Source organism: Triticum dicoccoides, chromosome 3A (genome assembly GCF_002162155.2).
Source record: "Triticum dicoccoides isolate Atlit2015 ecotype Zavitan chromosome 3A, WEW_v2.0, whole genome shotgun sequence".
NCBI classification, from domain to species: Eukaryota; Viridiplantae; Streptophyta; class Magnoliopsida; order Poales; family Poaceae; genus Triticum; species Triticum dicoccoides.
In genome coordinates, this window is record NC_041384.1 from 297,694,783 (window position 1) to 297,721,629 (window position 26,847).

A 26,847-nucleotide genomic window follows, 5' to 3' on the forward strand; every position below is an offset into this window, starting at 1 on the left:
GAATTATATTCAAAATATATGGAATATATTTTCAAATAACCCTGAGTTAATTTATGTGCATCTGGCCAAGTCCAAAGTATTTGCGCAAAACCATTCAGAGTAGTTTGGCACTGTTTTAGTTCATGTGAATTTGCAAACAGTGGCAAATATTAAATAAAAATAGAAAACAGAATTAGAAAGAGAGAGAGAGAGAGAGAGAGAGAGAGAGAGAGAGAAGCCACGTAGGCCACTTACCTGGCACATACCGCAGCCCACTATGCGGCCCAGCCCACCACCGCCTCCTCCCCTGTCGTCTTCCTCCTCTGCCAGGAGGACGAGCGCGTGCCCGATGCGCGCCGGCACGCACTGGCTACCTCCTGCTTCCCCGCTCGCCGCTGGAGGCACCCGAGGGCGCCACACACTCCCCGCGGCCCCCTGCATCTCTCCCCTCTCACTCTCTCCCGTGCTTCTCCCCTCCGCTCTCTCTCCCTCTCGTGCCCGAGCGCAACCGTCGCCGCCGCTCGTCGTTGCCGCGACCACCGCCTCCTCCTCGCCCCTCTGGCATGCCCGAGAGCTCCGCCTTGATGTCCCCGTCTTCTGTACCAAGCCAAGCGACGCTGGAAGCTCTAGAACGCCGCCATCATCGTCTCCTTCAACCTCGGTCTACCGGCTCCCATTCGTCGTCCATGGTGCTTCCCCGAGCTCGCTGAGACCCTCGTTCGACTAGCCATGAGCTCCTCTACATATCCCCCTGCCTCCAAGCTCAATGGCTCATCGTAGCCCTCTTTCCGTCGAGACCGAGACCTCACCGATGCCGGACCTATCGCCGTCGTTGTTTTGGTTCGCCTCCATCCAAACCGAGCGAGTCACTGCACTCAGTGCACTCCCAGGACCCGAGCACACCCACCAGAACCTCACGCCGTGCTCCGTAGCCTTGTTTCCGAGCTTGATCGAGCTTGGGCCACCGCCGAGCTCGTCGCCCGCGCCACTATGGCCGCTCCCCGGCCGCGCCACCACCACGGTTGGATGCGGACAAGCGTCCGCATCCCGTAGCTGTGCTCCGCACGCCAAACGGTGCTCCATAGGCGAATCCCGCAGCGCACCGCCGCGTCTGGACTCGCCGGCGGCTAAACACTGTCGACTGCTGACCCATTGACCGGCGTAGGTTGACCCCACCGCCCGGTTTGACCTCCCCCTCTCTCTCACTAACTTGCGAGCCCCGCCCAACTAATTACTCTAGTTAGCACTAATTAACTAGTTAGGTTAGTTACTACAGTCACTGACTAGTGGGCCCTGACAAGTTAGTTAGGTCTAACTAACTTAGTTAGTTGACTGGGTCACTGACCTGTGGGTCCCACTCGTCAGGTTTGACCTGGTCGACACCTTTGACCTGCTGATGTCACCCCGACGTCTTGTTGGCGCAGTAATACACTTTCCGGAATTATTAATAATCTGGAAATTCCAGAAATTATCCAAAACTTCAAAAATTCATAGAAATTTATCTATAGCTCCAAATGAAATAAATTATATATGAAAAATGATCAGAAAAAATCTAAAGATATGGCATTTTCTTGCATGTGTGAACAAGTTAACCTCACTGATTAGGACAATTCATGATTATGGAATAAATGGTAATTAGTTTTGGAGTTGGAATTTGCTATAAGTTTGAATTCCACTTCAATGAATATGACTAACAATTGCACTAGGTCAATTCAGTACTTTAATATGACATATCATTCATATAAATGTGCATTGCATTGATTGTGTTTCCTTTTGTGTTTGCCGGTGGTTGTTCCCTCTTAGTAGACGTGTTTCGACGATGAGTTCGATGACACCGATGAAGAGTTATACTATCTTCAGAAGTGTCAGGCAAGCAAAAACCCCTTGTTCATTCCGATGCAATCCCACTCTCTCGCTCCTGCTCTCTTTTACTGCATTAGGACAACAACGATTCAACTGTACATGTTGCGGTATTTGAACCCCTTTCCTCTGCATGGCCTGTCATTGCCACAGTAAATAGATGAAACCCACTAGCATGAGTAGGAGTTGTTTGAGCCTTGATATGCCTACTCATTCATGCTTGTTTATCATGCCTGCTATTGCTTAGAGTTGTGTCAGGTCTGATTCATCGGGGATGAATTGGAATGTTGTGAAGATGTCCTACTATGTATTAGCTAAGTGTGTTGAACACGATTTGGTAAAGGTATCGATGAGAGGCCATGTAGGAGTACATGGTGGGTTGTTTCATTGGAACCGTCCTTAAGCACCGAGATATGTATGTGTGATTTAAGAACCAGCTACTACCATGCATTGGGCCCGAAACCGATGGACCCTCTCGCTTCTTAACCACCCTAGTACTCTGTCCAGGAGTTGCAATTAGTTTATGGTGTTTATAGGATATGTGTTGGCGGCCGTGCGTAGCGCTGACCCTAGGGGTGAGCTATGATGTGGTAGATACACCGTGGCACAGTGTACCGAGTCGCCCATTTGGTGTCTCGGGAACCCTTTACACATCGTCTGGGGCCGTATGTGGAAACCCCAGCCGAACTCCATGCAGATGGAACTCGGATAGGCGATAAACCTGGACTAGAGACTTGAGTGTTTAGGTAGGCCGTGGCCGACACCCTCGTTGGGCTTCCGCTTGAAGGTTGCCGAGTACATGTCGTGTAAACGGCGGTAAGTGGTGAGAGCGTGCGTGAAGAAGTACACCCCTGCAGGGTTAACATCATATATTCAAATAGTCGCGTTCGCGGTAAAGGACTACTTGGTTGCCTATATAGTTCATAGACAGGTGAAAGTGGATACTCTAAAATGCGCAAGATAAGCGTGAGTGCTATGGATGGCGTTCTCGTAGGGAGACGGGAGCGGATCCATAGTGGTGTATTGATATGGTGAATATGTGGACTTGTGTGTGCCGCCTCAAAAGAGTTACTTGCAGTCGTAGTTTAAGATATCCACTGAGTCAAAGCTAGCTTACAGCAGTTAAACCACACCACCCCCTTTGTTGATACTGATGCATATGTAGTTAGTTCTGATGTATGTCTTACTGGGTACATGTATACTCACGTTTGCTTATTTTATGTTTTTGCAGAGAGACTTCAGTCTCGCTAGTAGTTCCCTGTGGAACACCTATACTGGCCGGCATGTGTTCCACTTCATTCCTGTGTTTGTCCCTTCAGGGAAATGTCACGCGGTGACTTTCGGAGTCCTGCTAGCCTGCTACAACCCGGTTTCCCGGAGTCCTGTTAGCCCAGTTGCTATAGCCCGGATTCACACGCTGATGATCGACACGTTTGATGCTGATTCATGTATGCTGGTCCTTGTAAGTTAGTGCCACTTTTGTTTCACGACTAGTCATGTCGGCCCAGGTTCTTTGTCATATGGATGCTAGCGACACTATCATATACATGAGCCCAAAGGCGCAAACGGTCCCGGGCCAGGTAAGGTGGCCCCTATGGGAATACCGTGCGTGAGGCCACAAAGTGATATGATGTGTTACATGCTAGATCGGTGTGACTTAGGATCGGGGTCCTGACACAGCGTCGCCCTGCTACAGGCGAGCTTACGCCCCCTGTGGAAGCTTGGGGGCGAAGGGGACGACCTCCGTCTGCGCCCGGACGCCTTGTCCGAAGAGGGGCTTGGAGCGGCCATCCGTCTCCTGGTCGGGGATGATCTGGGCTACCCGCCAGACTCCCATCTTCCTCTGTACCCTCGCCCAAATGGGGAGAAGGTGGCCGCCGCCATGCCTATCTTCGATGGACGCGGGCACTTGCCGCCAGTGCCTTCTGAGGCCACGGAGGAGACGACCCCAGTACTGGTGTCTTCTGATGATTCTGATGAGGAGGAGAGGCCTGACTCGGAGGCGACCTTGGAGGGGTAAGGGGAGACTTCTCCCCTTGCGGCGGATCTCCTCCGAGTCCTCCCCGACGATGACATGGCCGACGACCATCCGGTAAGGGAGTCCCAGGCCCCCACGGGAGTTACTACGAGGTCCAGGGGCACCCCCCTCCCAAAGAAGTCATCGGCCAGGGTCCCAACAAAGAGCAGGTCGGCACTGGTCTCCCGAGGCAGCGCCCCTATTCTGACGTTGTCCGGTGCTGCCGCAGGGCCGGCTACCGCGACCTCGTCCGCTCCTGCGACTCGCGGGCCAGTGGCCTGGGCAACGAGGCCTCCGAGCTCCGTGCTTCTGAAGAGGCCGAGGGACTACGCTGACATGGACCAGTAAGTATCTTGCCTTGATTTTGTTCCTGCTTCTACCGCTGCTTCTTGACGCTCTTCTTTTCCACCATCAGGCCGACATTGGAGGCGAAGAAGAAGAGAGAGGGAGCGACCGCACCCCCTTTGGTGCGAAGAGGCAATGATGGTGCCGGTGCCTCTCCGGACCAGTCGTCCTCGCGAGGCACAGAGGACTGTCCTCAGGAGGAAACGGCCTCACCAGCCCTGCCTGCTCCGGAGGCGTCCGCCCCAACTCGTCGGCCAAGGTCCCAAAGGCTCAGGAGCCCCCGGCCCCACCTTCTGCTGTCGCCGACTCGCAGGCGGTGATTCTACCTCCTCCTCCTCCCGTCATAGCGCCGGCCCACGATCCAGCTACTTCACCAGACGCTATGAAGGAGCCTCTTCTCATGATGACCCAACTTCGTCGTGACCTTCAAGGCGCCGACTGTCATTTGGCATCAGGGTGCCTGGATTGATCTCGGGGTGCCTGCGGTCTGACGCGTCCGTCAGGGCAGCCTGGGGTTAGGCCATGGCGGCTTCCGAGGAGGTTAAGAAATCCGTTGACCAGGCCAGAGCAGCCCGCGAGGCAGCGTTGAAGGATGCCGAAGCCGCCAAGGAGCCTTGCCGGGTGATGGAGGCCGAGCTGGAGACCATGCGCAATGAGCGCGCGGCCGAGGCTCGCGATCGTAAAGCGGAGGAGGAGAAGATGAAGGCCCGGGAGGACGCAGTCGTCGGTCGTGATGCCGAGCTAGAGCAATCGACAAGGGCGCAGGCCGCAGAACACAGCCGCCTGGAGAAACTGGAGAAAAAGGTGGAGGCGGAGAAGATCCAGTTGGAGGCCAAGGCAAAGGTTCTTGCCGAGGATCACGAGGCCTTCAAGTCTCTTGAGGAGAGGTCCCGCAAGGCGCTACAGGGGCTATACCAGAAGGGTTTGGAGAAGCCTCTAGTGACTCATGACGACAGCCCCACCGAACCGCTTCCTCAGCTCATCACGATGCTCGAAGATGTCATTGACGGAATCGGCCCTGAGGGAGTCCTGGATTAGGGCGTCTCTGGACAGCCGGACTATATCCTTTGGCCGAACTGTTGGACTATGAAGATACAAGATTAAAGACTTTGTCCCGTGTCCTGATGGGACTTTCCTTGACGTTGAAGGAAAGCTAGGCAATACGGATATGTAGATCTCCTCCCTTGTAACCGACTCTATATAAACCAGAGGGTTTAGTCCATAGGACAACATACAATCATACCATAGGCTAGCTTCTAGGGTTTAGCCTCTACGATCTCGTGGTAGATCAACTCTTGTAATACTCATATCATGAAGATCAATCAAGCAGGACGTAGGGTATTACCTCCATCAAGAGGGCCCGAACCTGGGTAAACATCATGTCCCCTGCCTCCTGTTACCATCCGCCTTAGACACACAGTTCGGGACCCCCTACCCGAGATCCGCCAGTTTTGACACCGACATTGGTGCTTTCATTGATAGTTCCACTATGTCGTCACCCTAATGCTTGATGGCTCCTTCGATCATCAGTAACGATGCGGTCCAGGGTGAGGTTTTCCTCCTCGGACAGATCTTCGTATTCGGCGGCTTCATACTGCGGGCCAACTCACTTGGCCATCTGGAGCAGATCGAGAGCTATGCCCCTGGCCACCAGGTCAAGTTCGGAAACTTGAATTACATTGCCGATATCCGCAGAGACGTGATCTTCGACGGATTCGAGCCCATCTCAGGTGCGCCGCACGATCACGACGGGCATGATTCAACTCTGCCGTCAGACAGTGTTCAGGAGATCACACCTGCAACTACTCCGTCCTTCAATCCGGAGCAAATTGCACCATCTGAGGACGGGTGGATAGACCCCGCCATGGAGGCCACACTCTCAGTGGCGATAGAGCCGGATACTGACTTCAGCCCTTACGAGAGTCGTGTCACCGAACCATTGGATTCGTCCCATGCCACGGGCTCCGAACTACCTGCATCCGCGCCCATCGAATCCGATTGGGCACCGATCATGGAGTTTACCTCCGTGGATATCTTTCAGCAATCGCCTTTCGGTGATGTGCTAAATTCATTAAGATCTCTCTCCTTGTCAGGAGAACCTTGGCCGAACTATGTCCGGCTAGAACGGGATGTGGACGACGAAGAAATTAGCTCCCAACCCACCACCCACTTAGTAGCCACTGTCAACGATTTAACCGACATGCTTGACTTCGACTCTGAAGACATCGGCGGTATGGACAACGATGCAGGAGACGAACATGAACCAGTGTCCACAGGGCGCTGGACAGCCACTTCATCACATGACATATACATGGTGGATACACCCAAAGGAGGCAATGGCAACGAGACATTGGAGGATGACTCCTCCAAGAAGCAACTCAAGCGCCAACGTCAGCGGCGCCACTCTAAGTCCTACCATAGCAAAAACAACGATAACAGCGCCAGAGAAAAAAAACACTCCAATCGACTCCAGAGGAAATGATGACCACATCACCCTGGCTTCAGAGAACCATGAAGCTGCAAACAGCGAACATAGTATGGATCCGACGTCCGAACACGGCAACGCCGAGGATAAACCTCATCAAACCCCCTCTGGGAGGAAAACAATCCGGACGAAGATGCACACATCATCCCGAATCGCACTTGGAGCAAGAGAACCTCCGCAGAAGGCTTATTGGCACAGCGAGGAGTCTAAAGAAGCAGAAGCAAGGGCATAAGGCTGAATAAAATACGCTCAATAGCAGGTGGAACAAAGTGCTCGACAATGAAGAAAAGTATGGTCGAGGTTACCACACGAAGAGCTATCCGAAGCGCAAGCTATTACCCGAATTCGCTGCTGAGGCCTAAGAACCCATACAACCGAAAAATAAAACGGCCAACCGGCCGGATCAACCACCTTGTGACCGCGATAGAGCGGCTAACAAGGTCGCACATAAGTCAACACACGATCTACATGAAGACTTGCGCCAAAATCCCAGTATGGACAGATCCATCTCTGGATCTAGGAAGCGCGCTCCGACACAAAATCAAAACCGAATACTACAACCGTCTGAACGCCATGATACATCCAAATACAGGGGTGCCGCATACCCCCTATGTTTCACCGATGAGATGCTGGACCACAAATTCCCAGAAGGATTCAAACCAGTGAACATAGAGGCGTACGACAGGACCACAGACCCTCGGGTCGGGATTGAGGACTTTATCCTCCATATCCATGTGGCTCGCGGAGACGATCTCCATGCCATCAAGTACTTGCCCCTCAAGCTTAAAGGACCACCTCGACACTGGCTGAAAAGCCTCCCCGAAAACTCAATTGGAAGTTGGGAGGAGCTCGAGGACGCTTTCCGGGCTAATTTTCAAGGGACTTATGTCCGCCCTCCGGATGCAGACAATTTAAGTCGTATAATTCAACAGCCCAGAGAGTCAGCCCGGAAGCTTTGGAACAGGTTTCTCACTAAGAAGAACCAAATCGTCGACTGTCCGAATGCCGAAGCCTTAGCAGCTTTCATACACAGCGTCCAAGACGAATGGCTCGCCAGACACCTCGGCCAAGAAAAACCGAGAACAATGGCAGCCCTGACAAGCCTCATGACCCGCTTTTGCACGGGCGAAGATAGCTGGTTAGCCCGCAGTAGCACCAGCGACCCAAGCATATCCGAAATTAGGGATGTTAATGGAAAACTACGACGCAGTAAAAGCAAGTGTCGCAATAAAGAAGACAGCCCAGATAATACGGTGGTAAACGCCGGATTCAGGGGCTCTCAACCAGGTCAGCGGTAAAAGCCTTTCAAAGGCAGCAAAGATGGACCGTCTAGCCTAAACAAGATTCTCGACAAACTATGTCAGATTCATGGAACCCCCAATAAACCTGCAAAACACACCAACAGAGAATGCTGGGTCTTCAAGCAGACTGGTAAGCTAAATGCCGAACACAAGGGGGGGAGACACCAAGCGAAGACGAGGATGAACCTTGCCAGCAAAGCACTAGAGGACAGAAAAAATTCCCACCAGAGGTTAAAACAGTAAACATGATCCATGTAATGAAGAGGAGAAGAAAACATGCACTCCGAGACATACGCGCCATAGAGCCCGTCACCCCTAAGTTCAACCCCTGGTTGGCCTGCCCGATGACTTTTGATCGCAGGGATCACCCGACAAGCATCTGACATGAAGGATTAGCTGCCTTGGTGTTAGACCCAATAATAAACGGATACCATCAAACACGAGTCCTTATGGACGAAGGCAGTGGTCTAAATCTGATATATCCGGACGCAGTCCGCAAAATGGGGATAGGCCCGACAAAAATCAGCCGCAGCAATACCATCTTCAAGGGAATAATACCAGGGCCAGAGGCCCGCTGCACGGGCTCTCTATAACAAGAGCTTGTATTCGGTTCTTCCGACAACTTTCGAAGTGAAAAGTTAACTTTCTACATCGCTCCATTCCGAAGTGGCTATCAAGCACTACTCGCAAGAGTGGCTTTCGCTCGTTTTAATGCAGTACCGCATTACTCTTCTCTCAAGCTTAAGATGCCCGGTCCACATGGCACCATCACAGTTAGCAGAAATATTGAGCATTCTCTACGTGCGGAAGAACGTGCGGCGGCTTTCACAGCCGAGCACTAGACGGCCTCACCAACCAGAATAAATGACAGGTCGTCAAGACCATGGACACAGTTAGACGAGTCCGGTGCATCACTGCATATACATGGGTTTGGTTTGATGGTTAAACCCTCATAGACGGTACTAGGGGCTTCCCGCATATAATCAGGGCTAGTTTGGCTCAACTTGCCTTATCTTGAATTTTAATGGCTTATTGTTCCAATTTTCTGGCATGACAACTTTCACCTAAGTTCTTCTCTTTTACAAATGACAATCGTGCTACACCCGTCTAGGACACGACACAACGGACACACAGATGCAGACGTGCAGCAGGGACCCACTCAAAGGTTTCTTTTAAGATTAAGACCCTGCGTAAACCTTTTTTACTGTCTCTTGTTGATTAACATACTCCGGATGCTCAATACAACCGACAAGGATGGTGACGTTATTGGCATGTGGCCACATCAGGATATTGCATCTACCTGGACACTCGGGGTTTATTATTAAGGGCATTGTTCAGCCCGACATATGTTATAAAGACCGAATACCTTACGGAGTGTTCGGCTCGCGAGTTTGGCCTTATATGCATCATCTCCGAATCATGTGTTTGGATAAATGTTGGGTTTGCCCGGCTCCCGTGTTTTGCTACCTTACGTTCCGCTCTATCGGCTAAGGCGGCACCGGGAGAACTACTGCGATTGTGCCCTGGTTCACCCGGATGAGCACCTCAGTAGAGAAAGCCAAAAACTGACTGTCATCATAAAGCGCGAGAATGGTCAACCACTCAATGACTTAGTGGAATCTTCGGGATTCCTCCGCATTAATGAAGGGCCGTTTCCCAGTCATGTACGAACGCGCCCCGTATTCGGATGAGCGCGGACGAACCAGGGGCTATATAGTAGTCCCACTGTCAAACTCCTATGGCTAAGTGAAAGTCTTAATGCAATATACTCCGATTGCCTCGTTCGCTGCGCTACCACCTCCTTTATGGACCAAGACGTTGGATCAAGTGTGAATACGCATTTTTTGCAAACACCCCCGCATTATATGCGTGGGGGCTGAAGCCGACGACTGCAAACTTTCATGTTATATTCATATATACATAAACGGCCGCACAGGAGGCATCATAATACTTTCAGGCAAAAGTATAAACACAGCCTTTATAATTCAATAAAACATTGTTTTGACAATGGGAATACATGTCACTAGAACATAATATTCTTCGAGCACTGAGCCTCTATCGAATGAGCGCCTTCAAAGACTTCTTCAAAGTAGTGCTCGGCAGCTACTCGGCCCACGGCGAACCCTGTGTTGCAATAGTGGTGGCCTCCATCTCTGCCCAGTATGTCTTGAAACGGGCAAGTGCCATCCGCGCACCCTCTATGCACGCCGACCTCTTCATAGCGTCAATGTGCAACACAGCACCAAGGAATTGTTGCACTAAACTAAAGTAACTATTCGGCCTTGGCCCTTCCGGCCACAGATGATCCACAACAGACCTCATGGAAAGTACGGGCAACCTATGGAGCTCAGCCCACTCGGCCATTCGCTCATTCAACAGCAGCGGACGCACTGGATCATGGAACTATGACCAGAACAACTTTTCCACTTCATGATCTTTTTGATGCTTGAATTACTCGGCTGCATCAGCAGCACTTGCTGCCAAATCCACGCATGTGTCTCCAGAACTCCATAGTTGATCAAGAGGGGCATACTTCGGATCTCTGAACTTAGTCCGCAACAAAAAGGGCTTCCCAGCCGCGATATCTCCAGCTTGACGCAGCTCCTCCTTCGTTGCTCTGATTTTGGAGCGGGCTTCCTTGGCTGCTACCATGGCCTTCTCCAGGTCCGTCACCTTTGCTCGGCTTTCTTTTTCAAGAATCTGGTAACGGTCGGCAGCATCTTTTAACTCAACGACCATCTTGGCCATTCTTTCCTTGCTCTGGCAATGCGCGGCCTGCTCGGCCCTCAGCTCTTCGACCACCTTTAGAGCGGCCACATCACTATTTCTGGCTTGTTCCTTGGCTCGGGAAAGTTCCGCCCGAAGGGTCTCCACGGTGACAGCTCCATCTGTAGTCACAACATATTAAAGATACTAGCATCATGCTCCTCTTACTATGTGTTGATCACCGGAGAAATCACATACTCTATGCCTCGTCGAGCCGCTTGTTGACAAGCACGATGTCGGCATCTGCCGCATCAAGTTGCCGCTTCAGCTCTGCAAACTCACCAGTCCGGCTAGCCACCGGACCTAAAGGCACCTGCACATGAAGGCGGTCTGGTTATTACCTGGGACTATGATCCTCTATTTGTCGCCGTTCTCGACGGCAACCAGATTCTCAGGGGTACTATCTTCATAGGGCACACCTAACGTGTGCGGTACTGTCACAAACATACACTATTTCACGTACCTCAAAGCCTTTCAGCAGACTCATAAAAGCTTCATGCAACCCGCTTTTAGTGGACGTAATCCTTTCAATCACCATACCCATTAGCGTATGATGCGCTTTTGAGATGGTCGCTTGCTCCAGAAGATCCTTCAGTGCGTCCGACCGCACACTATATGGTTCCGGACTCTTTCTGTTGCTCTCTTTAGGAGCCGAATACTGAGGACTTCGGGTGGCCAAAGGATTACCCTCTGGCCTTGGCGGATCAGGAGAAACCCTCTACGACGACACTTCAGGGTCGCCCACCTCATGAGGCGGGATGGCAGGGGGAGGTGTTTCGCTCTCCATCATCTCCGGAAGAAGATCCTCCGAAGACGAACTCTGTCTAGAAGGGCTGCGATCCGAACTGCAAGATATATGCTTCGGTTATTATCTTCAGAAGTAATGTAGGATATTTTTACTATTAAGTACTTTGTGTTTACTTATAGCTCGGTAGAGGGCATATCCCCTTGCGGACACTGTGCGGCAAGAGTACCCTCCGAGGCAGGACCCTCTGGCGAAGATTTCTTCCCCCGTTTAGAAACCTTTGTTTCCGGGTCTTCAGAGGTGGTCCTCTTCCTTCCTTGGGGAGAGGAAATTTCAGATTCTTCTCCCTGGTTATCCTCCTTCACGGAGGCGCTAATTCCCCTGGTTTGGATGAATAATGAGTGAGGCCCGCTTTTAGCCTCTTTATTCCCCCCTTTATCTTCCCTCGAGAGCACCTGATAAGGCGTCGTCTCGAGCATTCTGGCTAGTACTGGATTTGCTGAACCTTCGGCAAGGGGGGCCGAACACCTGATCATCTTCGCCTTTGTTACCCAGTCCTAGTCAAAGAGCGACTTTTCAGAATGATGTTATGATAAATAAAAAGACAGCGTGTTCGGCCACGGGCTTACTTACTTGGGTATTCGGGCGATTGCAGCTCAGACCCGGATCCTCGGTGGTGTCTGGACACCTTATTTGTGTTCCGAAGAACAATTTGTACATCTCTTCGAGCGTCATGCCGAGGAAGTGCTGAATAATTCGCGGTCCTTCCGGGTTGAACTCCCACATATGGAGGGCTCGATGTTTGCAAGGCGGGACCCGACGAACTAGCTTGACTTGCATTACCGAGACCAGGCTGACATCTCTCTCGAGGAGATCTCGGATGCGACTCTGCAATATCGGCACATCATTTACTGGCCCCCAGTCCAGCCCCTTGGTGAAACATGACGTCAGTTGTTGTGGGAGACCCGAGCGAAAGGCAGGCGCGGATACCCACTTGGCACTCCGGGGAGCTGTGTTATAAAGCCACTCCTGCTACCATAAACTAAACACCTCTGGGAAGGAACCCTCTGGCCATGGAACATTAGCACTTTTGCTTATTACGGCACCTCCACACTTTGCGTGTCGCCCCTCGATCCTCTTCGGCTTCACATTGAAGGTCTTGAGGCACAGGCCGAAGTGTGGGGTAATGCGGAGGAAGGCCTCACACACGACGATGAACAACGAGATGTGAAGGAGGGAATCCGGGGCCAGGTCATGGAAATCCAGCCCATAATAGAACATGAGCCCCCTAACAAAGGGATCCGGAGCGAGGCCTAGCCCTCGGAGGAAGTGAGAGATGAATACAACGGTCTCGCCGGGTTTGGGAGCGGGAATGACCTGCCCTTGAGCAGGCAGCCTGTGCCAGATTCTCCGGTCAAATATCTGGCCTCTCTTATCTTCTTAATGTCCTCCTCTGTGACAGAAGGAGGCATCCACCGACCTTGATGGTTGGATCCGGACATGGTTGAAGGTCCGAAGCGCCTGACTTGAGCCTTGGGTGTTGGAACTCAAGGCGGGGGAAGGATTCGATTGAGTACGAGAGGGAAAAAAGGACGGGCCTTGGCCTCTTTATAAAGAGGGTGAATATCAAGCGTCCTCCTCGTGGCCGTTTGGGACTTGCCTAAAATCGAGGAGTCAGACCAATGGGCACGATTGGGTTACTGTCGGGTGGTAGGTGCGACATATGCCAACGGGTGGCTTATCATTGTGGGAGCCAGTAAGACATCACCGGTTCCTGGAAATGGGACAAGGCGAAGACATGCACGCCGGCGGATCTTACCCAGCTTCGGGGCTCTCCGTGGAGATAACACCCCTACTGCTGCTCTGCGGGGTCTCCGCATGTTCACTAGATGAATCAAGTGGCTACACAATGCTCCTTGAGCTGTTTTGGGGGGAAGGAGGAAGAAGGGCACGGCTAGCCTGCTTCTTCTCCTTGATTTTTGTGTCTAGAATTAGCTAAGGGTCCAACCCTTTGCATGGGTGCTCCGGGGGCTTTATATAGGCCTACCCCCCGGGGGTACAATGGTAATCCGGCTGGGCACGGGGCCCAGCCGTCTATGACTGCGCTCGCCGGCTTCTGCGCCGGCTGCTGGGGCCCGCCGACTGGTGGGTCCCGCCGGCTGCCGGCCCCTTGGTCGACAGGAAGGCCCCACTATCCAGGGCCTGGTCGGCGGCTGGTTACTATGGCTTCATCTTGTTGACATGAGCTCCATCGTGGCAAGCGCGGCTACAGTACCGCCGCCTGTCAGGCGATCGCTGTAGCCTTACCGCGTCTTGTCTCCTTAATGGGGCGTCCTCTTTGAGGAAGGCGGCAAGCCGGCTGCGGGAGCCGCCTCTGTCTTTGGCCGACTAGTTGGAGGCGTGGCCGCCTTCGGGCGTCTCTCTGCCTAAAGGGGCCCACCGTCTGTGGGCCATGCTGGCGGCCCGTCGTGGGTGATGCTAGGGTCAACATGGCAACAGTGGTGCGCCGGACGGGTCGCCTATCCCGTACAGCGCACCATGCCAGGCGTGCTCCGGGATTCGGGGGTGGCAGGCTTTACTGTAGCCACGCCCCGTCGCACCGCCGTTAGGTGGGTGCAAACTTTGTGGGTTCGGTCTTGACCGCTTTATGGGGAGCCTGCTTCTTGGAGTCGGCCTTCTCATGGCCGGCTTCTTGGAGTCGGCCTTCTCATGAGGGCTAAAGTCGGACCGCCTTCCGAAAGCTGGCCTGGGTGGCAGCCAGCAAGGGGAAGGCGGCCCCTATGTTTTGAATTCTTGAGAGCCGGGCGGGCTCGTAATTTCTTCAGGAGGGCCAGGGGAAGCCGGCTAGGCTACCCATGGCTATTTACTCCGACAGTAGTCCCCGAAGCTGATCGAGCTCCGAGGTGAGCAGGGGGACGAGAAGCTTGGTCAGCTTCACATCCTGGAGAGCCGGCTTAGTGGGCGTATGCCGACTTCAGAAAGCCCCGCGTCTCGTAGGCGAGAGAGGGGGGGGGGGAACCTGCGTGCCGACTATGGGGGGGCCCGCGGCCACGTGGCGGCGAGACCCTGCGAGCGCACGCGCGTGACGGGACGCCGCCGCAGGCCCGGGCCCGCCACTTGCGAGAGTTGGTCCGGGCGCGGATCTTCCATGGCCCACAGGGGCAGCTCGCCTTCTCGAGGTAGTTTTGTTTCGCCGTTAAGGCTCGACAATCGCGGGACATGGGGAGTGGGCACAATCGATCCCCACGATTCCCCACGCTGCACCTCCTCGGCTCCGCCACGTGAGCCTATAAGTAGGGGGAGGAGGGAGAGTGACAGAGGTTCGCATGCTCCCTCCCACTCCGCCCCTCCTAACCCTCATCTTCTTCCTCTCGCTGCCGTCGCAGCTTCCCGTCTCAGCGTCCTCTCGTCTCCACACCGCCTCGTTCCCATGATGTTGTCAACCTCGTGGGACGGCTCCAACGTCCATGAAGACCACGTGGAGTTCCTTCGCCAGACCCGGCGCCTGCCCGGTGCCGACCGCGTACAGGTCCGCCTGGCGCCCGCGAAGGAGATCTCGCCGGCGCCGGAGGAGGGCGAGTGGGTCGTCTTCCGCTCGCGCTGCCTGCGCGGCTTCGGCCTTCCGGCGAGCGGGTTTCTGCGCTCTTTCCTGGAGTTCTACAACCTCCAGCCGCATCACCTCACGCCCAATGCGGTGATGCTGCTGTCAGCCTTCGTCTCCCTCTACGAAGGCTTCTTGGGGCTGCTCCCCACGCTGGAGCTCTGGGAGAGTTCTTCTAGAGCAAGCTCGGCACGGTCGTCGCTGGCGTGCCCGCCCCCTGCGGAGCCTTCATCGCCATGAGGAGGGCGAGCGAGAACAATCCGTTCCCGCCCATCCCCCTGATCCAGTCGGTGAAGGTCTGGCAGAGATCTTATTTCTATATGAAGAACGTCGCTGAGCAAGGAGACTACATCAACCTGCCGGATTACGTAGCCGGCCCGCCGGCTGGGAGGCAGCCCTCGTGGAGCTTCCGGTCCCGGTCATTGTCTCCGGCCAGGAACGCCGCCATCTCCCGGCTTCGGGTGTTGGTTCAGTCGGAAGGCTTGCGCGGGGCCGACTTGGTGGCCGCCTTCGTGGAGCGCTGGATCCTTCCTTTCCAAAGCCGGCCCCATATGATGTGTCAGATGAGCGGCCGCTTCGACCCAAGCCGTCTGAGCACATGGGAAATGCCCCACGCGGAGGTGGCGCTCATGGTTAACTACATCGCCAACTGTAAGCTCGCCGGGGACCGGCAATACGGCAAGGTGCCGTATTCCCGCGCCAATCCTCCGCCCGTGGTAAGTCTCTCTCTCTATCTTCTTATTGTCGTCGGCCGGCTTCATGACGGCCGGCTTCTGACTAGCCGGCTCTTTTGAGCAGAACCCTCTTCTTGCGCCACCGGCTGGGGCGGCGGGAATTAAACGCCAGTATACCCCCGACCGCACGGTGGATGATGTTGACGACCCGGATTTGGGGGCGGCCGCCATGGAGGACGCCGCAGTGGGGGACAGTGCCGAGCCCGGAGGCTCAAGGTTCACCGCGAGCTTCGAGGACTGGCCGGACGGATTCGAAGCCGAAGTCGCCCCGCGTCGCCAGCCGGCAGCCGACCAATAGGGCGTGGGCTCGTCTGTCGCGCCGGCTGCCTGCGGCGCGCAGAAGCGTCGGGCCGCTCTAGGCCTCTTCAGCAGTCGGTTGAAGAAGTCCAAGCCCTCCACCGCGGCGACAAAGCGAGACGAGGTGGCCGCGAAGGCGGCCCGCTTCCGCAAGGCAGGGAAGCAGCCCCAGGCGGTCTCGGCTAAGTCTTCGACTGCCTTGCCGCATGCTCGTCATCGTTCTCTTTCTCTTCGAATATTCTTCTTAACTTTTCTTCGCTTGCCGGACAGCGCACCGCTTTCCTTTGAGCGGGGCCCGGGCGGCTCCGTCGTGGGGCCGGCTAGAGGGTCTTCGAGCTCCTGCCGCGTGGACCCCCGCGCCGATCTCAGGGAGGCCACAGAGCGGAACGCCCGCGAAGCGCGGGAGGAGCGCGAGGCGGCGGAGAAGGCGGCCGCCCAGGCGGCGAGGGAGCAAGCCGAAGCGGCAGCCAAGGCCCAGATGGAGGCGGCTACCGTGGAGACAGAGGCGGAAAACTCGCGCAGCCGGCCTCCACTGCTCGCCATTCCTCTCCGAGCCATAACCCCCGACACCTCATTTCCCTTGGCGGAGGAGATCGTCCAAGACCCGCTGCTGTTGGAGAGGAGGGAGGACCCCGTGGCCTTGGCGGGGAGAGCGCCGTCAGCAGCGCCAACCGGAGCGGGCCAAGGCGGTCAATCGTCAGCCGCGCTAGAGGGGCCGGCCAGGGGTGAGCCGGAGAACAGAGCCGGCCTCGAGGTGCAGCTGGCGACGGGCCAGCGCGCAGGGGGAAGCGCCGCTCCGCCGGAGTTGCGCCGAGCCGCGGGTGCAGGCCAGCTGGCAGAAGATCTGGAGGCGGCCAGCACCGCCGTGTCCGAGTGGACTCCCAGCGGGAGGACTGGCGAGCTGGATGCGGCGGCTCAAGGGGTCCGGAGCCGGCTGCAAGCTCAGGCCGCCCTGCTGCAACAGCTCAACCAAGAGTTCTTGTCAACGCGTGCCACTATCCGGGTGAGCCCTTCATTCTTGGCTGCTTTGCTTTCTTAATTTCTTCCGTGGGGGCGCGTCAGCGCACCCACTGGGTGTAGTCCCCGAGATTCGGGTCGACTGCTGCGCAGTCGGGTCGGATCTTTCTCGACAGCCACCTTACTTAGCTTCTTTCTGAACTTTCAGGAATACCACAACATTCGTGCTGCCGCCTTCGACTCCCAGGCTCGGGAGTTGAGCCGGTGGACCGACGACCTAGCCGACAGCCGAAGTAAGTACTCGATTTTGTCTGTCTCCTGTGGGGGCGCGTCAGCGCACCCACTGGGTGTAGTCCCCGAGATTCGGGCCGACTGCTGCGCAGTCGGGTCGGATCTTTCTTGATGACTCTTTTCTTATTGGTTTTTCTTTGTCTTCAGGGGCCAACGCCGACTTGAGGAAGGAGCTCGGTGAGGCGAAGGCCGCCCTTCATACCAAGGAGGCCGAGTGCGCCGCCTTGGTCCAGGAAAGGGATCGCCTAGCCAAGAAGCTGGCCGACCAAGAGGAGAGCCACAAAGCGGCCCTGCAGGCGGTGCAGGAAAGCGAAGACGCCTTGATTGCGGAGTATGAGATGGCGGCGGCGACCTGGTCTGAGACCCGGCGAGGCCTGGACGAAGGCTTCGGCCGGATCGAGGACTTGATCGACGGTAAGCTGCGTTCCTCGGCCCTCCCCTGCCCCTTGCCGCTTGGGTTTTTTGACTTATCTTGAGCTGTTGCAGATTACTTCCCGGGCTACTCCGCCTTCGCCGCCCAAAGCATTGAGGCCCATCGCGAGGCGCGCCGTCAAGCGGGGGCCGACATTGCGCCGGATGCAAACCGGATCCTTGAGGAGCAGCTCCTGGCTATCCAGGCACGGTTGCAGCCGGCTCATCGGATGCTTCGCCAGCTCCAACGTGCCGGGGCACAAGTGTTGGCCGCCCTCTGGCCCAGCGAGACGATCCCCCGCACCCCAAGCCGAACAGCCGACTGGCTGGAAGTCGCAGTTGGTCGCTTCGAGGCTTGGAAAGCGTCAGCGGCCCGCCTCGGAGCCGGGCGGGCATTGGAATTCGTTCGGGCTTGGTACCCAGGGCTGAGCCTGGACCAGCTGCGCACTTGGCGGATGAAGGCCGATGCGGAGCTGGAGGAGGTGAGGCCGGCTATCGCCCAACGAGCTTCGATGATCGCCGAGTGCACCGACATCAGCGTTTTCGCACCCGAAATCGATGATGACGGTGTTGTTCAGCTGGAGGAGTGGTTCGGGCTGGACCCGGCAGTGGGCGAGGACTTGGCGGAGGAGATTGCCTCCAGCGACGAGGGCGAAGAAGATGAAGACTAGGGCGGCGAAGACGTCGAGCCGGCTGGTGGAACAACCAGCCGACCTCAGGCCGACCGTGCCTCCAGCAACGAGGCGCATGGAAGCGCACCCTTTGCGGGAGGCGGCGACCAAGCAGAAGTTCGTCAGCCGGCCGCTCCTTCAGCCGGTACGACCGTCTCCGCCAACCAGTCTGGCTCGTCGGCCACCCCGCAAGCTTGACCTGCCGTCTTTATCTTTCCTGCTTTATTGTCTTTGAACAATTTTTGTTAAGTTTTCGCAGTTCCACCCACTTGGGGTGTATCCAAACTATGTTGAATGCTGGCCTCTTGGAGGTCTTTTTATGTAAATATTATCATGTGCATGTTTGGTTTCCATTCACGTATGCTTTTTTATCCTTAGGCTTTTTCCTTTGCTGCTTTCCCTCTTTGGGGAGGTAAGTACTTGAGCTTTCTTGGATTAAAGTGAAGTGAAGGGAAGCCGGCCGGCCGGCTACTCTGGTAGCCAGTCGGCGGTGTGAGAGAAACCGGCTTTTGTTATATTAGTCCGTTAGTCCCTAGCCGTTTTTCGTGTGGGCGCCCGTTCCTACCTTTAACTCTTGCCAGCCGGACAGCCAGTTCTTCGGTCTGCGACTTTTGGCAAGAAAGGGCTTGAGAGCCGGCACACTACTTGTCTGACTGTGGGTAGGACTTCTAACATAACTCCAGTCGGCCAGTCCCCGAGCCGACTAGTCGAACTCGGTGCCGGACGAAATAAGTAAATGATACGACAAGGTTATGAGCATGATACTTTTCATTCATAAATAAGAGATGGCAGTCCTTGAGCCCTCCTCGGGGAGCCTATTGTCTTGTACTTAATACAAAAGTTAGCGCGGTACATACTGCATTTCAACTATAAAATCTTCGGAGGAGGTTGGCGTTCCATGGTCGTTCCGACTCCTTGCCGGAGTCGTCTCTCTTGCGTGCCTTCTCCTTCTATGCGTCGATCAGGTAGTAGGAGTCGTTGCCTAGAGCCCTGCTGATGACGAAGGGGCCTTCCCAAGGGGCTGAGAGCTTGTGCTGGCCGGCTGTTTGCTGGATCAGCCGGAGCACAAGATCGCCCTCTTGGAAAGATCTTGGCCTGACTTTCCGGCTGTGGTAGCGGCACAAACCCTGCTGGTAGATGGCAGACCGGCTGAGGGCTAACAGCCGGCTTTCTTCCAGCAGGTCGACGCCGTCTTCTCGTGCTTCCTTGGCCTCCGCTTCCATGTACATGGTTACTCGAGGCGAGTCGAACTCGATGTCAGTTGGGATGACCGCCTCGGCACCATACACAAGGAAGAAAGGGGTGAAGCCGGTTGACTTGTTTGGTGTAGTGCGCAGACTCCAGAGGACAGCCGGCAGCTCATCGAGCCAACAGCCGGCCGAGCGCTCCAGATGTACGACCAGTCGAGGCTTGATACCGGAGAGGATGAGGCCGTTGGGTCGCTCGACCTGGCCGTTGGACTGCGGGTGGGCGCCGGATGCTAAGTCTAGCCGGATACCTTGGGCTGCGCAGAAACGTGCCAAGGCTCCTTTGGCAAAATTCGTGCCATTGTCGGTGATGATGCTGTGCGGCACGCCGTACCGAGTTGTTATGTCTGCGATGAACGTCATGGCAGTCGGCCCATTCAGCTTCTTGATCGGCTTTGCCTCAACCCACTTGGTGAATTTGTCCACGGCGACGAGCAAATGCATCATGCCGCCGCGCGCTGTCTTGAATGGGCCCACCATGTCCAGTCCCCAAACGGCAAAGGGCCAAGTGAGGGGAATGGTCTTGAGTGCCGAAGCCGGCACGTGTTGCTTGGAGCTGAAGAGTTGGCATCACTTGCAATGTTTGAATAATTCTTTGGCGTCATCCAAAGCAGTCGGCCAGAAGAAACCATGGCGGAAGGCTTTGGCGACAAGTGATCTTGAGGCCGCATGGTGGCCGCATTCACCTTGGTGAATGTCTGTGAGGATTGCAATGCCCTTCTCTTGCTCGACGCACCGTTGGAGGATTCCAGTGACACTGCTCTTGAGTAGTTCTCTGATGACGATTGTGTATGCTCCGGCTCGACGTTGGACTTGTCTTGCTTCTGTTTCTCCAGCCGGCAGGTCTTGGTTTACTAGGAAGTTGAGGATGGACTGAGCCCATGATGGAGCCGCGACTTTTCCTACCACCAATGTGGCTACTGCTACCAGGGTGGGCGGGCTGGGCGGTGAGGTGCTGGAGTCGGCCGCCGACTGTAGCGCTAGTGCAGTCCCCGGGCCGGCTGCCGCAGTCCCCGAGCCGGCCGCCGAAGTCCCCGAGCCGGCCGCCGAAGTCCCCGAGCCGGCTGCCGAAGTCGCCGGGCCGGCTACGGGGGTCTTGGGGTCGCCTACTTGGTTCTTTGAGCCGGACCCGACCGCGTCGGGGTCAGGCGGCACAAAGATGGAATCGGATTCCGGAGACGGCTTGATAGACGGCTTGAGGAGGCATTGTAGAGCGACGCCGGTTGGAATTGCTTGCCGAGTGGAGCCTATTCGAGCCAGGGCATCGGCTGGCTCATTGTTGGCTCGTGGTATGTGGAGGAACTCGCATCCTTCAAAGTATCTGCTGATTTGTTGGACCAGGAAGCGGTAGCTCGCCATATTCGCGTTCTTGGCGTCCCAGTCGCCGGATGATTGCTGGACTACCAGGTCCGAGTCGCCATAACATAGGATCTGGTGAATGCCAAGTTCTTTGGCAAGCCGGAGCCCGTGTATGAGCGCCTCGTACTCGGCCACATTGTTGGAGGCGGCAAAGTGGATTTGTAGCGTGTATCTAAGCTTGTCGCCTTTTGGAGAGTTAAGGATGACGCCGGCTCCCAAGCCGGTGCGCATCTTGGACCCGTCGAAGTGCATGCACCAATGGGTGGAGTCGGGAGCCGGTGACAGGTACTGGGTCTCGGCCCAGTCGACGAGGAAGTCGGCCAGTGCTTGGGACTTGATGGCAGTGCGGGGCTGGTAGAAGATCGTGTACGGGGCCAGCTCGATGGCCCATTTCGCCACCCAGCCGGATGCATCCCGGCTGCCTATGATCTCAGCTAGCGGGGCAGTGCATACGACCGTGACGGGATGCTCTTGAAAGTAGGGCTTCAGCTTCTTGGCGGTGAAGTACACGCCATAACACATCTTTTGGTAGTGCAGGTAGTTCTGCTTCGAGGCGGACAGCACCTCGCTCAAATAGTACACCGGCCTCTAGATCGGCTGGGCTCGGCCTTCTTCTGGGCGCTGGACTACGATGACGGTGCTGACCACCCGGCTGGTTGCAGCGATGTAGAGGAGCATGGGCTCTTTCTCAGTCGGCGCTGCGAGGACAGGCGGCGTGGCCAGCATCTTCTTCACCTCGTGAAAAGCTTGGTCGGCCTGGTCGTTCCACTCGAAGTGAGTGCTCTTCTTCATGAGGCGGTAGAGAGGGAGAGCCTTCTCTCCGAGCCGACTGATGAAGCGGTTCAAGGAGGCTAAGCACCCGGTGAACTTCTGAATGTCTAGAAGCTTGGGGGGATCGCCATTCTCTCAATTGCCTTGATCTTCACCGGGTTGCATTCGATGCCGCGTTCGGAGGCCAGGAAGCCTAGGAGCTGGCCGGCTGCCACTCCGAACACACATTTCTTGGGGTTGAGCTTGATTTGGAACCGGCGTAGGTTCTCAAACGTTTCCTTGAGGTCTCCCAGCAAGGTGCCGCGCTTCTCCGTCTTCACCACGATGTCGTCCACGTATACGTGAGCGTTTCTGCCGAGTTGCTTGAGGAGGCACTTCTGCATGCAACGCTGAAAAGTGGCACCGGCATTTCTCAAGCCGAATGTCATAGTCAGGTAGCAGAAGGCTCCAAATGGCGTGATGAAGGCGGTCTTCAGGCGGTCGTCCGGGTCTAGCTTTATCTGATGGTATCCGGAGTAAGCATCCAAAAAACTCAACAGCTCGCATCCGGCTGTGGAGTCTATCACTTGGTCAATCCTTGGCAGGGCAAAAGGATCTTTGGGGCAGGCCTTGTTGAGGCTAGTGTAGTCTATACACATGCGCCACTTGTTGTTCTTCTTTAGCACAAGGACCGGGCTGGCGAGCCACTCTGGAAAGAAAACTTCCATGATGAAGCCGGCCGCCAAGAGCCGGGCTATCTCCTCCCCTACAATCCTGCGCTTCTCCTCCGACAATCGGCGACGGGGTTGCCTGACTGGCTTTGCGTCTTCTCGAATGTGTAGTTTGTGCTCGGCGAATTTCCTCGGAACACCCGGCATGTCCTTGGGGGACCATGCAAAGATGTCCCGTTTCTCACGGAGGAAATCGGCGAGCTCGCCTTCCTATTTGCTGTTCAGGTTCGCCCCGATAACGGCAAACCTCTCTGGATGCTCGGGGTCAAGAGGTATCTTCTTCATCTCCTTGGCCGGCTGGAAAGATCCTTGAGCATCGTGCTCCTTGGGGTCGGGGGACACGGCCGACTGCTTGCCGGCTATGGCCACGTCTCGGTCCAGCATCTTCTTCTCTTCGGCAATAACAAGGGACTCGGCCAGCCGGCTGCTGGCCGCCGCACACTCGAAGGACTTCTTATAATCACCGGCTACGGTGATGACGCCTTTGGTGCTTGGTATCTTCATCTTGAGGTATGCATAGTGGGGAACTGCCATGAATTTGGCCAAAGAAGGTCGGCCAAGCAATGCATGGTAAGGGCTCTCCAGGTCCACCACTTCAAACCAGATCGCTTCCCGGCGGAAATGCTCCTTGTCCCCAAAAAGTACATCAATCTTGATTTTGCCAATGGGGGCGCAGGACAGGCCGGGTACGATGCCATGGAACACTGTCCGCGTAGGCATCAGCTGCTTCGTCTTGACATTTAGCTTTTCCAGGGTGTCACGGTACAGGATGTTGATGCTGCTCCCACCGTCTATCAACATACGGGAGAAGCGGGCGGCGCGTCTGTCCGTTGCAAGGGTGGCTTCCAGGACCAAAGCATAAGAGCCGGGACATGGCATCACCTCCGGATGGTCTGCCCGGCTCCAGCTGATGGGCTTTTCTGACCAATGCATGTGTCCGGCGGGGTTGGCAGCGACCACGCTGACTTCCTGGTGCTCTCGGCGTTTTCTGCGCCGGTCTTCGGGCTGGCTGGTAAAGACGATGTAGGTGGCTTGCTCGTCAGGGAACTCGTCATGCACGGCTCCGACTGCAGGCCGAGCGGCCGGAGGCGGCGGGGCCGGAGGCGGCGGGCCGGCGGGCGGAGGCGGCAAGAGACCCTCGCCCTTGGAGATTCGGGTGAGCCAATTGCACTTCCGGGTCGTGTGGTTGGACGGCTTCGCGCCGCTATGGAACTTGCAAGGGGCGTAGAGAGTTTGCTTGTAGGAGAAAGCAGGCTGCCAAGCCGGCCTGCCGCCCTTGGGTTTCTTGGGCGCCGGTCGTTCTTCAGGCGGTGCGTCTTTGACTGTGGCCACCCGTCGACTGGCGGGAGGGGGCGCGGGGCCCTTGCGCTTGTGGTCGTTCGAGTTGGGGTGTCGGCCGGAATCCCCAGCCGGCGTCTTGGGCGCCGGGTTGAGTACCTTTCCGGACGCGTCTACCCGAAGCTCGGTCTTCAACGAGGAGTCGGCGGTGGCGTACTTATCCGCTATGTCCAGAAGTTCGTCGAGGGTAGCCGGCTCGTCGCAGAGGAGCTTGTGCTTGAGGAGGGTGCCTTCTTGGCATCCGGCTGTGAAGTATTCTATGGCTTGCACCTCGTGCACCCCTTCGCAGGAGTTGCGGAGCTCGGCCCAACGCGTGAGGTAATCGCAAGTGGACTCGGCGGGGCCTTGTATGCACAAGGAGAGCTGTCTGGGCTTGGGAGCCCACTTGTAGGAGCTGGTGAAGTTGCGGATGAAGGCTTCTGTGAAATCTAGCCAGCTGTTGATGCTACGCGGCTTGAGGCTGTTGAGCCAGGTCCGCGCCGTGCCTTGCAGCATGAGGGGCACGTACTTCACGGCAACGCGCCGGTTGCCGTTGGCTATGCTAACCGCCGTGGAGTAGTCGATCAACCAATCTTCCGGCTTTACGGTGCCGTTGTACATGGGCGTGTCTCTTGGGAGCGAGAACCCTTTGGGAAAGGGCTTGTCGCGGATGCGGGGGCTGAAACAAGGCGGGCCGACATCGTCTTCTTCTACCAACGCCAGGGATCGCGCCAGGCGGTCGATCCGATGGCGGGCATCTCTCTCGCCGATTCCTTCACGGCGGCCTAGCCGGCCGCTGAGAGTCGGGTGCGCCACTGGCGGCAAGGCGGGATATCTCTCTCCACGGGGCGGAGGCGGAGGCGGGTCGCCTCGCCATTCCATGGCTCGGGGATGACCGTCCGCGTCTCGCTCGATGGAGATCCGGGTCCGGCTGCGGCTGGTTGCCGGCTCCTTCTCGCGTCGTGCGCGGGTATTGCTCGTAGTCGGCGTCCGGGACGTCGCGCCGTGATCTCGGCGCGGGGGAGGGCTTCTCGCGCGGGCCTCTGCTTCGTGCCGCTGCGCGGCTGCGTCGATCAGTTGCTGGATGCGCCGGGTCATGTGGGGGAGGACTTCGGCCTCCAAGCCGTCCAACTCGTCTACGGCCGCCTGGGCGGCACGCAAGTTCTCGAGCGGCCTGGCATAGACCGAGCGGTCGACTCCCAGCGTGTCGGCGATGACGGCTCCGCGTTGCTTGACAAGGCCGGCCCGGCTTGGCCCGCCCCGGGCCGGCGTGCCGAAGGCGGCGCGGTCAGCTTCGCGCTGGTAGGCCTCAGTGAGGCGTCTTACGGAGGCCAGCCTCCGGCCCTCTGCGAGGAGGGCGATGCGGCGTGCTTCCAGGGCTTCGTCGTCGGCATCAGCCGGGAGGGGAGCGGACAAGTCGTGGGCCGCCGTGCGCGAGGCGTCGTGGGCGCTCTCGTCGGTCAGGCCGCCGTGGCCGACAGCCATCACTTCGGCGGTGACAGCATCGCAGCCGTCGGTTCGAGGAAGCGGGTCGTTGTAGATCGCAACGTTGGTGGGGAAGTTGTCGTAGGAGGCCGTGTCGGAGTCGCCAGGCATCGGGTCGGTGGAGCCAACCGACTCCAGATCCACATCGGGCTCGCTGGAGACATGGAGCTGGCCGAGAAGGTTGGCGAGGTGGTCGGTGCCCGCATCGGAGGCGAGCTCGTCGGAGATGAGAGTTTTGTCGAGGAGATCGGCGAGGCCGCCTGCCGCGCAGGTGCTGGTGACGCCTTGCAGCGCGTCATGGCAAGCGCCATCGCGCGTGCCGGGCTGGCTACGCTCGTGGGGGAGGAATAAGGTTCCCGTCGAGAACAGGTCTCCGGACGACGGTGCACCTGGCCCCACGGTGGGCGCCAAATGTCGGGTGGTAGGTGCGACATATGCCAACGGGTGGCTTATCATTGTGGTAGCCAGTAAGACATCACCGGTGCCTGGAAACGGGATAAGGCGAGGACATGCACGCCGGCGGATCTTACCCAGCTTCGGGGCTCTCCGTGGAGATAACACCCCTACTGCTGCTCTGCGGGGTCTCCGCATGTTCACTAGATGAATCAAGTGGCTACACAATTAGATAAGGGTCCAACCCTTTGCATTGAGCTGTTTTGGGGGGAAGGAGGAAGAAGGGCACAGCTAGCCTGCTTCTTCTCCTTGATTTTTGTGTCTAGAATTAGATAAGGGTCCAACCCTTTGCATGGGTGCTCCAGGGGGTTTATATAGGCCTACCCCCCGGAGGGTACAATGGTAATCCGGCTGGGCACGGGGCCCAGCCGTCTGTGACTGCGCTCGCCGGCTTCTGCGCCGGCTGCTGGGGCCCGCCAACTGGTGGGTCCCGCCGGCTGCCGGCCCCTTGGTCGACAGGCAGGCCCCACTATCCAGGGCCTGGTCGGCGGCTGGTTACTGTGGCTTCATCTTGTTGACGTGAGCTCCATCGTGGCAAGCGCGGCTACAGTACCGCCGCCTGTTAGGCGATCGCTGTAGCCTTACCGCGTCTTATCTCCTTAATGGGGCGTCCTCTTCGAGGAAGGTGGCAAGCCGGCTGCGGGGAGCCGGCTCTGTCTTTGGCCGACTAGTTGGAGGCGTGGCCTCCTTCGGGCGTCTCTCTGCCCAAAGGGCCCACCGTCTGTGGGCCACGCTGGCAGCCCGACGTGGGTGATGCCAGGGTCAACATGGCAACAGTGGTGCGCCAGACGGGTCGCCTAGCCCGTACGGCGCACCATGCCAGGCGTGCTCCGGGATTCGGGGGTGGCAGGCGCTACTGTAGCCACGCCCCGTCGCACCGCCGTTAGGTGGTTGCAAACTTTGTGGGTATGGTCTTGACCGCTTTATGGGGATGCGGCTTCTTGGAGTCGGCCTTCTCATGGCTGGCTTCTTGGAGTCGGCCTTCTCATGAGGGCTGAAGTCGGACCGCCTTCTGAAAGCCGGCTTGGGTGGCAGCCAGCAAGGG